At 37.1% G+C, this 11,461-nt stretch overlaps 1 long non-coding RNA gene across 5 annotated transcripts; it reads left to right on the top strand.

Annotated features, from left to right (window-relative positions):
- Positions 1–3,868: 3,868 nt before the first annotated feature.
- Positions 3,869–11,202, top strand: LOC135214099 (uncharacterized). 5 transcript variants are annotated; one of them, XR_010314263.1, is made up of 4 exons: positions 3,869–3,989; positions 6,217–6,903; positions 8,405–8,600; positions 8,827–11,202. It is a non-coding gene; the product is annotated as an uncharacterized LOC135214099 (long non-coding RNA). The 5 variants fall into 5 exon arrangements; XR_010314266.1 differs by lacking the exon at positions 6,217–6,903 and having other exon boundaries at positions 3,884–3,989; positions 8,397–8,600; XR_010314264.1 differs by lacking the exon at positions 6,217–6,903 and having other exon boundaries at positions 3,894–3,989.
- The last annotated feature ends 259 nt before the right edge of the window (positions 11,203–11,461 follow it).

Raw genomic sequence — 11,461 nt, 5'->3', positions numbered from 1 at the left:
GATCTGTAGCCCAGTGCTATTGATCCAGACCCACTGTGCCTATATATATTATGTAGGTCACTTATAATGTTTTGTCGTATTGTATGCATTTCATTATACAATATTGTTGATTTTTGTCTGACTAAGGTCATGACTTAGTTACATGCATATTCATTATTTCTGTAGGGAGATGTATGTATGGCCTTGTCTCTTAATGTAGTTTACATTTTATTATTTGATTATATATGTAAGTGTTTGAAATATTGTAACAATGGCGACTGGAACTGATGAATCATATATTGATCTAATTCAGTTAGAACAAGAAACACAACAAACATTACAGACAATTAAGAGCTTCACTCAATCCTACCAGGACGTTTGGTCTCAAGTGGGAGATTTATCAAGTCAAATCAAGGACTTGGACCAGAAGTTGGTTGACACACAGGGGACAATACAACACTTAACACCCAAACATAATAACACTCAACCACCCATAATGTCTACACCACATACATCTCACATTCCAAGTGATGAAGAATGGTTGGTTACAAGGAACGAGCACTCTGAAAATGTGCCTGATATAGTAACTGAAGGAGTTCGTACAAGAGGTGCTAGGAATATTGTGCCTCCCTCACGTCTCATTGAAGAGATATAGACTCTGTTTGATGATGTACAATGCTGTAATTTTGTATGTTTTGCATTTTTTTTCTTAGTTTGAGATTGATGAAAATGTAATTTTTTTTCTGTTCACAGTGACCAGCAATGTGAAAACTTTATAGTGTTGAAGTAATGAACAAAGATATAATGTAAAACATTTTGTACAAGAGTTCACATAGTGCCCTGGTTGGGAATGCAATTGTGTCTTATGGGTCTTGTCTTATAGGAAATTGTCAGAGTTTTGCTCTTGTAATAATGGTTTGGTACATCTTAGAGGATAGAGTACACCACTTTCCAAACCCCTTTGAGATTCAAGTTTAGAGTCGTTTCTAGCCAATAGCTCTGGTGAGTTTGATAATCATTAGGACGCCTCAATAGGAGTAAATTCTCTCTACACATGTGGAGAACTCTTTTGTTGCAGAGTGATGTGACATCCTGTGTAAGTGGAGTCAATCTAACCCCCGTATTAGGCTAGGCAAAGCTATTAGGAAAGCTGTATTGAATGCACACCTATAGGGTAGTGTCCCCATTTAGTACTCAAGTATATCCTTGTTTTATGTTGTTGCAAGAGCCCCTTTAGTCTCTAGTTGAGATCATTGCTTGTTTCTACTGTACAAGACCTGTTTTTCCGCAGTCGCAGACCCATCTAAGGAGCTGTTTGGTTCCGTTAGGAAAAGTTGTCCTTGATATTAGAGTGGACATGAATCAATTCTTCCCCGAGGGAAAAGCTTTGTAATGGGAAAAACATATTTCTTTAATTATTAGTGATTTATTTAGGAATTGATTCATCATCCTCCTCTAATATCTTTACACTGCTATTGTAAGTGATTGGAACTGTGAAATGTTTTCGTTTCTGTTGTGGACGAGTGTGGCAGTATAGCCAGTCCCTTGTTTTGTTTTCTCTCACACGAGTATGGGAGCGCTGCCCTGAATCTTTTGTCTGTTTTTGGTAACACTAGCAACACGTGTAAGGATCATGAATGCTCTCGAGTGTGAGGACGTCAATCGGTCCACCCTTTCATTTTGGCTATTTTACCAAATTAATGATGCAAATGATTATCTATCCCTTGCGAGGGATCTAGTCCAGGGGATCTAGTCCAAAGATCTAGTTCAGGAGTTCTGAAGACTAGGTTAATTAATCAAGTCCAGGAGACTAGGCCTGGGAGAAATTTGGCATGATGTAATGAGCAATAAAGAAACAAGCTGAATACCAGGAATTTTCTTCAATACCCCTAAAATGGAATTCAGCACTTCAACTACCTCCAAGTGGGAAGACCTCACCTGGCCTCATCAGTAGTAAGACCCATACTCACAAGGAATATCATGGAATAGCAGGTAGGACAGGCCTACCCTATTTTCCAGGCAGCGTAAACGATAGTCTTCATACCCACCGTGTCAACTATGACAGTACCATTCTCCGACCCGTGTCTCCAGGCAAGAAGACTGACAACAGTGCATATGTACAATAGTATTATTCTTCTCGTATCTTAATGTCGTGGCGGGGAAAAACCGCCCGTGACAAATACCTACTCAAGATTCCTTCTTTTTATCATTTTTGCTCTATTTCACTTTGTAAAAGCTAATCCCCATTTATGAGTAATCTATTCAAAGTAAACAAAAATTTCTTTGGTAGAGTGACCAACGTATCCATTCTCTATAGAAGACTCGAATAAGGAAATGAAGACTATCTAATCAATAAATAACATTACAAACAACACTTATTAATATATAGAAGACTTTTTCGTATTACACTAGTGCTTGAATTATACATTTATCTAATTGTTTTATAACTGATAACTCTGTCAGGTTGCTTGCCCTGGTTCTTCCCTCATCACAACTGCCGCCATTTTATTTATTGCCAGAACCTTAATGGCAGACTTCCTTTTCATCATCTCTGTGCTGATAAATAACTGCATTTGATGCTTTCATGTATTTCATATAAATATTAATATGATTTCTAAACTTATTAAGTAAAAAAAATAATTCTATGTAGTATTCAAGATAAGAAAGGCAATAGCTTTTCGTTTGAGTTATAATGTATTTTCACTAGTAACCCATCATTATACGGGACTTAGTTTTCTATATCAAATCATATTAAAAGAAAACAACATAAAACCTACAGGAGCTTTGTCAGTGCAATTAATCACGATACGTTGATCTTGTCTTATCCCCATTGTTTGTGAAAGTTCTTTTTAAAAATAAGCACATTCTAATTCATCCTTATATCAGAGAAGAATAGTCCTACATCTGTGAAACTAATTAAATAATGGAAGGTTCATATCACTAACGAATTGCGGATTTACGATTCTTATTACTTTTTGTTCACGAAGTGATGTTGGTCTCCCTCTCTCTTTCTCTCTCTCTCTCTTAAACCTTCACAAATTTCAGTTTTCAAGGAGCTGAGAAATCATATCTATCTTTATGTTTTCGTAATTTTTTTGGAGAAAATCATTAAATCGGACTAATTTCAATGGATTATAAAAGTCAGCTGCGCCCATATTTATCGTAATGGGCTACAGTGAAGCAAATATATAAAGGTTTTTGGTAATTGTACGTAAAACAATTACACGTGTTTATGAAATATCCTTTCTATGGTAGATAGTGTTGAATTGAACGGAAAGACGATCTTGAGTGTATAATAAAAAAAAAATATTATTTACTTTAAAACTGTTTAAGCCTTTGTTTCATAACGTATCTTGTCTTGCGGATGGAAATAAATAATCACAGTATTTTAATCAGCTTTATTAACCTTCAGTGATTATACAATTATTTACAAGCGTTTCTTAGTTGATTATCAGTACCAAGAGATACTGACTGAAATACGACGAAATGAATTTTCAGTTACATATACAAAAGAATGAATCAAATTACTTCTCTTTTTTAAACGAAAATTGCGCTAAATAAACAACGACCTGGAATATTTCTAAGCATTTTACAATGCTGTCCATTTCAGCAATAAGACATATCATCGCAATATCTTTTGCATGCTTTTCCTATGCAGACCCTGGTAGTTGCCACGCCATATAACTCTCAATCAATAAATCAATCAATTTTCCTATGCAGGTGATTCAGCTTCTTGCGAACAGATGTCACTTTGGTTGTCCGTGACGTAAGATTCGCCGTAGGGGGACTGCTTCCTTAAAGTCTCCTTGTTTTCTCAGCCAATCAGGAGCCGGTTTCGCGTTCCTTGCTCGAGGAGGGCGCTCGTGATTGGCCAGTCGTGTTAAGCAGACACGTTTCCAGGAGGAGAGACTGAAAATGAAGTTTGGAAGTGGCCTTTGTTAATGGTTCAGTTTTATTGCGATTTTCTGTGTTTGCGGAAGTCAAGAACCGTTTGGAGTGTTTGTCTGAAGGTAAATGAATATCAAGTTACGAGGTTTCACAATTTAGGGATAATTGAGTATTGATTATCTAAAGAATAGACGGTGACTTAACTTTGTGCAATATTTTATTAAATTTTGATGTGCTTATAGAAGTCAGTTTGGAGGTTTTATGGTAAGGTTAACGTGTAATTGAGTTTAGTCTTTAGTTATTACGAAGTTGGTGAAAGGCTTACGTGTAGCAAGCTGTGACGTGTATTAGTAAGCTTTTTTTTTTAGTTATGGTGTCTTGTTAGTAAGCCGTGATTTATTTTAAGTAATAAGCTGTTTTCTACAGTCTCCGAAGTTTTTGCTTGTGTGATCTAATTTGGCAAGTGGTTAGTTTGTGAAAAGTCATTGACGGCAGATGACAATGTTAGTTGAATTTAAGAAATCCTGTCAAATCGTCCCAGTCCTGACAAATCAATTTTAGAACTTAAAGTAGGAAAGCAACTCTAAAACTGGTGAAGACTTAGTTGCTAGTTTTTTTTTATGAAGCCTTAATTTTGTATTAATCAATTAAAGCTTAAAAAATCCGAGTGGATAAAGCTTTTTTTACCAAACTTCTCAGTATATAAATGAGCTTATTCTACCAGACGAACGTTTCCCCTACCCATTGACTGTATTTCATTGCATAAAACTATTTTGAAGGTAAACCTTCAGTTCACTCAATAATGCTTAAGAAGCTCTGTATTTTTACTATGAAGATCGCTTGAAAAAGTATTATAACTTAATCATAGTATTGGTATTTCTATATAAGCATTCCGCATCGTTCGTCCCGGCGAATACGAAAGCCACCAGGAATAGGGGCGTCACATGTATTTCGCCGTGTTTAGTAAGAGCCCCTGGGGGTTAATTACAGTCGTCCGAATAAATATTACTTTCTTGTTCAGGAGGTAAAACTGCATAGAAAAACCGCAACTGCCAGTCTAGGCCGCCGCGGAATAGTAATATATATCTTAGGTTTAAATGGTTAGATTAAATGTGCTTTCTAAGCCCTGTTCCAAGAAACAGGATATTAAATGTATGTGTAGTTCAATTCACATTTTTTTCACTCATAATTACTATGATACTCATGACCTGGGAGGATTTTCTTGCCACCTAACGTGCAACAAAAATTTGATTGTCCAAAATTAAGGTGGAGACTTGCTGGACTCGCAAGTAATTATCCAAGAGATGCAATTTAGTGTGCTTTGGCGAGACCAGTAACTTATTTAACGTGCAGGTGGGTGGTTGGCATAGTATTTTTTGCTTAATTTCTTTCACATAGAATCTTTTCAGTGGAAAATTCATTTGTATGACGCAGTTAGCCACTGTTGTAGTTTTGGGAAAACTGGCATTTTTCCTGTTCATGTGGCAATATTTTACCTGATGTTGAAAGAAGTCAGACCATTGATGGTATCAGTCTCTTGGTAAGCAATCAAAATTAAATATTTGGAGGGATTTTATCAAAAGGGATTAACTAGAGACTGGAGCAGAAGAATCTTTGCCTTACACCTGTTGGAATGGAAGTGCTGTTAAGTGTTCTCTCTAGAGCTTGTTTCATTTGCAATGATTATCTTAATAATATTACCCTGTGGAGGGAGTATATTAACGGAAGAATGTTCGACCATGATTGATATAGGAAGCTATATGTAGAAGCTATACGTGCTCCTTGTGCTTTACATAGATGACCATTTCAGAACAGTATCTAATTTCTAGTAAGTCTGGATTTTATTTCCAAAAGCTATAGTGCATTTCAGGTCCTGAATTAAATGTTGCATAGTTTTTAAAGTTGCCAGTACGTCCTATAACTTTCTGATTCTAGTCATACTTGATTCATCAGTCTTAAGTCTTGCAGATTTGCATTAATCTGCATGGGGCACCTTGTAAAGCAGGAGTGGTAGCTATATAGTCACTACTTAACTGTTTTTGCTATGTAGTGGTTGAACGTATCTCTTAAAGTCTGAGCTCTTTAAAATTAAGATCTCCAAGTAAGGGAATATTTACTGCCACAAAGCATGCTAAGTTTGAATTAGTAGAAACCACCTTATATGATAAAGAAATAACTATTGAATTACTGAGGTAATACTAAGTCGATTAAAGGAAAAGGTAATACTAGGTGCACAAAATTTAAATTTATTTTCTAATTAAGTACTGGTAAACCTCAAGCCAATTGAAATTCCACAAATGCGTAAAATGAGGCATTGGAAGTTTAACTAATTAGTTCTTCCTTTTGCAGGTCCTTTTGCAGCAGAAGCTGAACTTCGTAGCAAGATGATTGGGTAATATTTTAGTTTCAACCATTATGGGAAATCTATTATATTGATATTTTTCCCGAGTAAAGCACGTGATAACAAAACACTTCTTCTCAATACATTATTGTCGCTAATGCATACTTACAGAGAAAAAAAAAGATTAAGTTTTTACCTCGAATTTTTCCTAAGTCGGGAGAGGTGTTTCCTCTACGGTAATGTTTACTTTTAATGAGCCCTCTAACTTACTTTCTTACGCAAACAAAAGCAGTTCCAGTTACTCATTATTGGCTGAGAGGTGTGACATCGTTATGACGTCATGGGTTTCATAACCAATTACGAATGACTTGAGTCGAAAACTAAGTTTCACTAGCATTTCAGCGGAGTAATACAGTTACCTGTCTAGTGTCCACTGGTATCCTTGTTTGACTGAATACTCGAATAATGAAGCAAAAAACGGCATTTTGTCTTCCTGTACCTATGGCAGAGGTAGTGGCTGGCCCTTCTGGCATTAATTTTGACAGACCTTCGATTTCCTACCGATTGTTTGCAGTGCAATGTGGTCGTCGGGTACCTGGCCACTTCCTACTTTAAGTTGCATGTCAGGGAACCTTGCAACGGCTTCACGTTTTCCCTCAAAGCACCAGCACATTTTTATCAACCAACAGTTTAAGGTAAGCTTCATTAATTTATAGAGTATATTATAATGGTGGTAGTATAACGATGTATACAGCAGTACCATCACTTTGGATTTGGTTTGATGGATGTTAGGTAGTGGCCTTAAGGTCGTCGCAGGGGGGCGGAGCCCCCGCTAGGCCTAGGTAGGGGTACAGGGCCTAGGTAAGGTTAGGTGGTTGTATTAGGTTCGGTAGTGCCCGAAAATCACTGTGGCCTTAAGGGGGGGTCGCAGGGGGGCGGAGCCCCCCTAGGCCTAGGTAGGGGTACAGGGCCCTAGGTAAGGTTAGGTGGTTGTATTAGGTTCGGTAGTGCCCCGAAAATCACTGTGGCCTTAAGGGGGTCGCAGGGGGGCGGAGCCCCCCCGCTAGGCCTAGGTAGGGGTACAGGGCCCTAGGTAAGGTTAGGTGGTTGTATTAGGTTCGGTAGTGCCCCGAAAATCACTGTGGCCTTAAGGGGGGGTCGCCCCCCCTGCTAGGCCTAGGTAGGGGTACAGGGCCCCTAGGTTAGGTTAGGTGGGTTTGTTAGGTTCTGTGGTGCCCTGAAAATTACTGTGGCTTTAAGGGGGGGTGGGTCGCTGGGGGGCCCCTACCCCCCTCCCCCCGGTAGGCCTAGTTAGGGGTATGGGGGAGGGGTGCTGGAACATTAATTATTCATTTATTGCAAATATCATTCAATGTCCCAACACCCTCCCCCCCCTTCCCCCACCCAAAACCCCGGTTCCCAAAGGGTGTCCCCATAATTGGTGGGAAGAACTAGGGTATACATAGTAAATCTCTAAATCGGTTGGTTTGCAGTCAAAATAAACGTTAAATTCATTGAAACCACACTATTTCTGATGCAACAAATATATTTTTATTGCATTTTTCCAAATTTGGCTGAAACTAAAAATTTACCGATGATTGAAAATTTTCTATAGTCCTGGGTCAAATGACAGTGAATACAAACAATTCGAGGCACAGAGATGGTACTTTGGTTTGGTCAACGATGGAAGAAGCAGCTGAAAAGAGGGGTTGCAGCCATGGGCCGAAGAGATGCTTGGATAAGGTATACTCGTATGCATAAAGGCATTGTTGCCGATTGAGTGTGGGATGGGCTGAAGGGTAACATACTTTGGTTAGTCTTTTATTTATGTATACTATGTTTTTTTATTTGTATGCTAAATGTGTACTTAATTTAATGGGCTTAGGTTAATGGAGGTTAAAATGTAGGTGCTAGATGTGCACTTCATATTTAATATACATAGAATAAGTAAATTTAATGTTTCTAGATATATAAATTTGAATGAAAGTCATTTATTTCATTTGATATGCTTGGGTTAGTGCAGTCTGTTGGTAGGTGGTAAAAATAACTAGACTTCGTAATTCAGTTATGAAACATTGAAGAGTTGCATCAGTCTATATTATATAACATTGAAGAGTTGCATCAGTCTATATTATAAAAGTATACATGTATATTTAGTATAAACTATCCCCTTTTTTCATAATTTTAGTTCCACAGGTTTCCAGCGCTTCCCTCTGTCGTAATCGCTGACTACAGAAATTGGTTAGCATGAAGCAGTGATAGACCAATGGACCATCTTGGTTTGGATTCCGCGTGTAATTGGTATCTGTCCTCGTCGCCGGCTCTGGCAAAAATTTCAAGAGTAGTTCAAGCAGGGCATGAAGATTAATCATAAAGGAAATAAAGGAAATCAGTAAGATAAATTTTTAAGTGAGTTTTGTGTAATGTACTTAACTACAAGACTTAAAAGGAAAACTGGTAAATAATTTAGGACATTTAAAGCCTTTTAATTTAAGTTTAGTTATGCATTAAGGCTGTGAATTGGTTAAGACGAAGTTTCTTTGATTCTACTTATTTGTAATAAGTTTGTCACTTACTCTTAAAATTAAAAAACTGAATTTTTTTCCTTATTATTACAGGCATTATACATGTGAGAACAAACTTTGTAAGATTGGAGTGTGAACAAGATTAATCTGAAGGAAAGCAGAATAGTTGCTTGCAGTCTTTGAAGAAGAGAATACACGAAATAGCCGTACATGAAGAGTTAGAGAACACACGACACTTAACAGTATTTGAAGAGGGCGAGAGAGTGCACGCATAGAAAGATAACAGCAGTATTTGTGGAGTTCGAAAACACACTACACCTTTGAAGCTGTAAAATTATTAGCTTCAAAATAAAAGTCGGGTAATAACAGATTTAAAGAAAGTTAGAAAAACCCTTGACGTAAGACAAGGAATAACAAATTTGAACTGAGAGATAGTTCCTTTATCCTTGTAATAAATATTCTAGGAAAAAAATTGTAAAGGGATTAAATGTGTAATAAATACTCTAGGAAAAAAATTATAATCGGGATTTGTCTATGCTTAAACATCTAATCCCTTTATGTACATGTGTTGATAAATGTTTAAAGATCACGTTTAGAGATCTTTTGAAAAGCCAGTATCTCTGTCTTGCCGGTTGTTTTCCTCAGTTCTCCCCGTTTTGCCGTTTTAGTTCCCTTCTTCCGTTCTGTCATTTTCTTTCTAGACAGCTCTTCCTTTGCTTCGTGTTTCTTCCCTTCTTCCGTAACGTTACTAATCTTTCCCTTCACTCACGCCTCCTGCTATGTCTTTTTCTTCTCTGCTCTGAAACTAGAAACTTAGTTCTGAAACTAACTTTAAATCAAAGAATTTTGATAGTTCAAACTAGCTCTAAATCAAGAATGCTGATTGTGTAAACAAACAACGGGAGGCAATAAAAGTGTGCACTAAATAGTTCTGAAACTACCTTTAAATCAAGATTTCTAATAGTTTCAACTAGCTCAAAGAATTCTGATAGTTTGAACACTTAAACAACGGGAGGCGATAAAAAGTGGGCACTAGACTACTTAAAACGCCTTTACGGCGTTATTAGATTTCTTGTTGACCCATTCACAATCTATGAAGGTTTGATTATAAATTTAAACTTAAAATCCTTACTTTTTAGTGAACTTAAATCAATTACGAACTTTAATACATGAAATTAATACATTGTGACAAATTACTCAAACTTATTACAATAGCTTACTAGAACTTAATAGTACACGAGAGCTTAAGGTAAGTAACAAATATAAATTTTTAAGATTTAAATTGAAAGCTTTAACAAAAATATTTTTTATAAACCTAATTTATATTGAAAGGCGGCAAAAACTCGCTGGAAAATCGAAAACTCACCAAATTCAGTCTCGTCCAGAACTATTATACTATACGTTTACCACCAAACAGTAAAGAAAACATACCTTGTGATCTATAAAAGTTTGAAACCAGGTAAATTTTCTCAAGTCTTGCATTTCCTCCAATGAAAAACAATACAATTCACTGTTTTTTTTCTCCAGCCAGGTAAGAAGAAAGCTGAAAAAAATTAACCAAATTGTGAAAACTCCTTAAGCCAAACAACTGATAAAACATGTGATTTGCATAAACAAATTAGAACTTTTATAAGATTTGGCAGCTTTCATTATTTAAACTGAATAACTTTTCTTTTATTGGATGACTATTTAGTGGAAATATAAAAAAATTCATATAAAAAACCTAGTTGCCGATTTCATTGTTTTTGTTAGGCCTCTAGTGATAAAATGAATAGTACTGTGTAACGACTACGTATTTAAGTTACCTATTATGCATCAGTTATAAGAACTACAAATAATTCTGCTTTTGCAACGCATTCCTGCACACCAGTTTTAGTACTTATTTTAATAATCCATACACATTTATAATTCTACTTTTGCTAGGCAACCCTGCACGCCAGTCATACTATTTTAATTATCCATGATTTTTTTTTTTCTAGGCATCCATGAACAGCAGTTATGTTTTGATAATCCAAATATTTGTAATTTGGCTTTAAACTATTCTTCATAAACTTTTAGTGCGTTATCTAAAAGCTTAATGTATTATTTCAATCTAAATTATTTTACAACCAGCAATACTCACACACTGAAAAAGGAGTTTCACATTAAATTCCAAAAAATTATACAGCTAAACTATCGGATTACAAGATAGTATAAATAGCCCAAATAAATTGCCAACATAAAAAAAATATGTACCTGGAAAGATATACTTAGCTATTTAATTCTGCTGTGACTGAAAGCATAACTTTTGAAGTCCTCCAGGGGCCAAACTTCCAAGTCCTCCAGGGGCCAAACTTCCAAGTCCTCCAGGGGCCAAACTTCCAAGTCCTCCAGGGGCCAAACTTCCAAGTCCTCCAGGGGCCAAACTTCCAAGTCCTCCAGGGGCCAAACTTCCAAGTCCTCCAGGGGCCAAACTTCCAAGTCCTCCAGGGGCCAAACTTCCAAAGTCCTCCAGGGGGCCAAACTTCCAAGTCCTCCCAGGGGCCTAAACTTCCAAAGTCCTCCAAGGGGCCAAACTTCCAAGTCCTCCAGGGGCCAAACTTCCAAGTCCTCCAGGGGCCAAACTTCCAAGTCCTCCAGGGGCCAAACTTCCAAGTCCTCCAGGGGCCAAACTTCCAAGTCCTCCAGGGGCCAAACTTCCAAGTCCTCCAGGGGCCAAACTTCCAAGTCCTCCAGGGGCCAAGCTTTA

The sequence above is a fragment of the Macrobrachium nipponense genome, chromosome 45, assembly GCF_015104395.2.
Source record: "Macrobrachium nipponense isolate FS-2020 chromosome 45, ASM1510439v2, whole genome shotgun sequence".
NCBI classification, from domain to species: domain Eukaryota; kingdom Metazoa; phylum Arthropoda; class Malacostraca; order Decapoda; family Palaemonidae; genus Macrobrachium; species Macrobrachium nipponense.
Note: the sequence above shows the minus strand (reverse complement) of the source record. Positions and strands in the feature narration are given on the sequence as shown.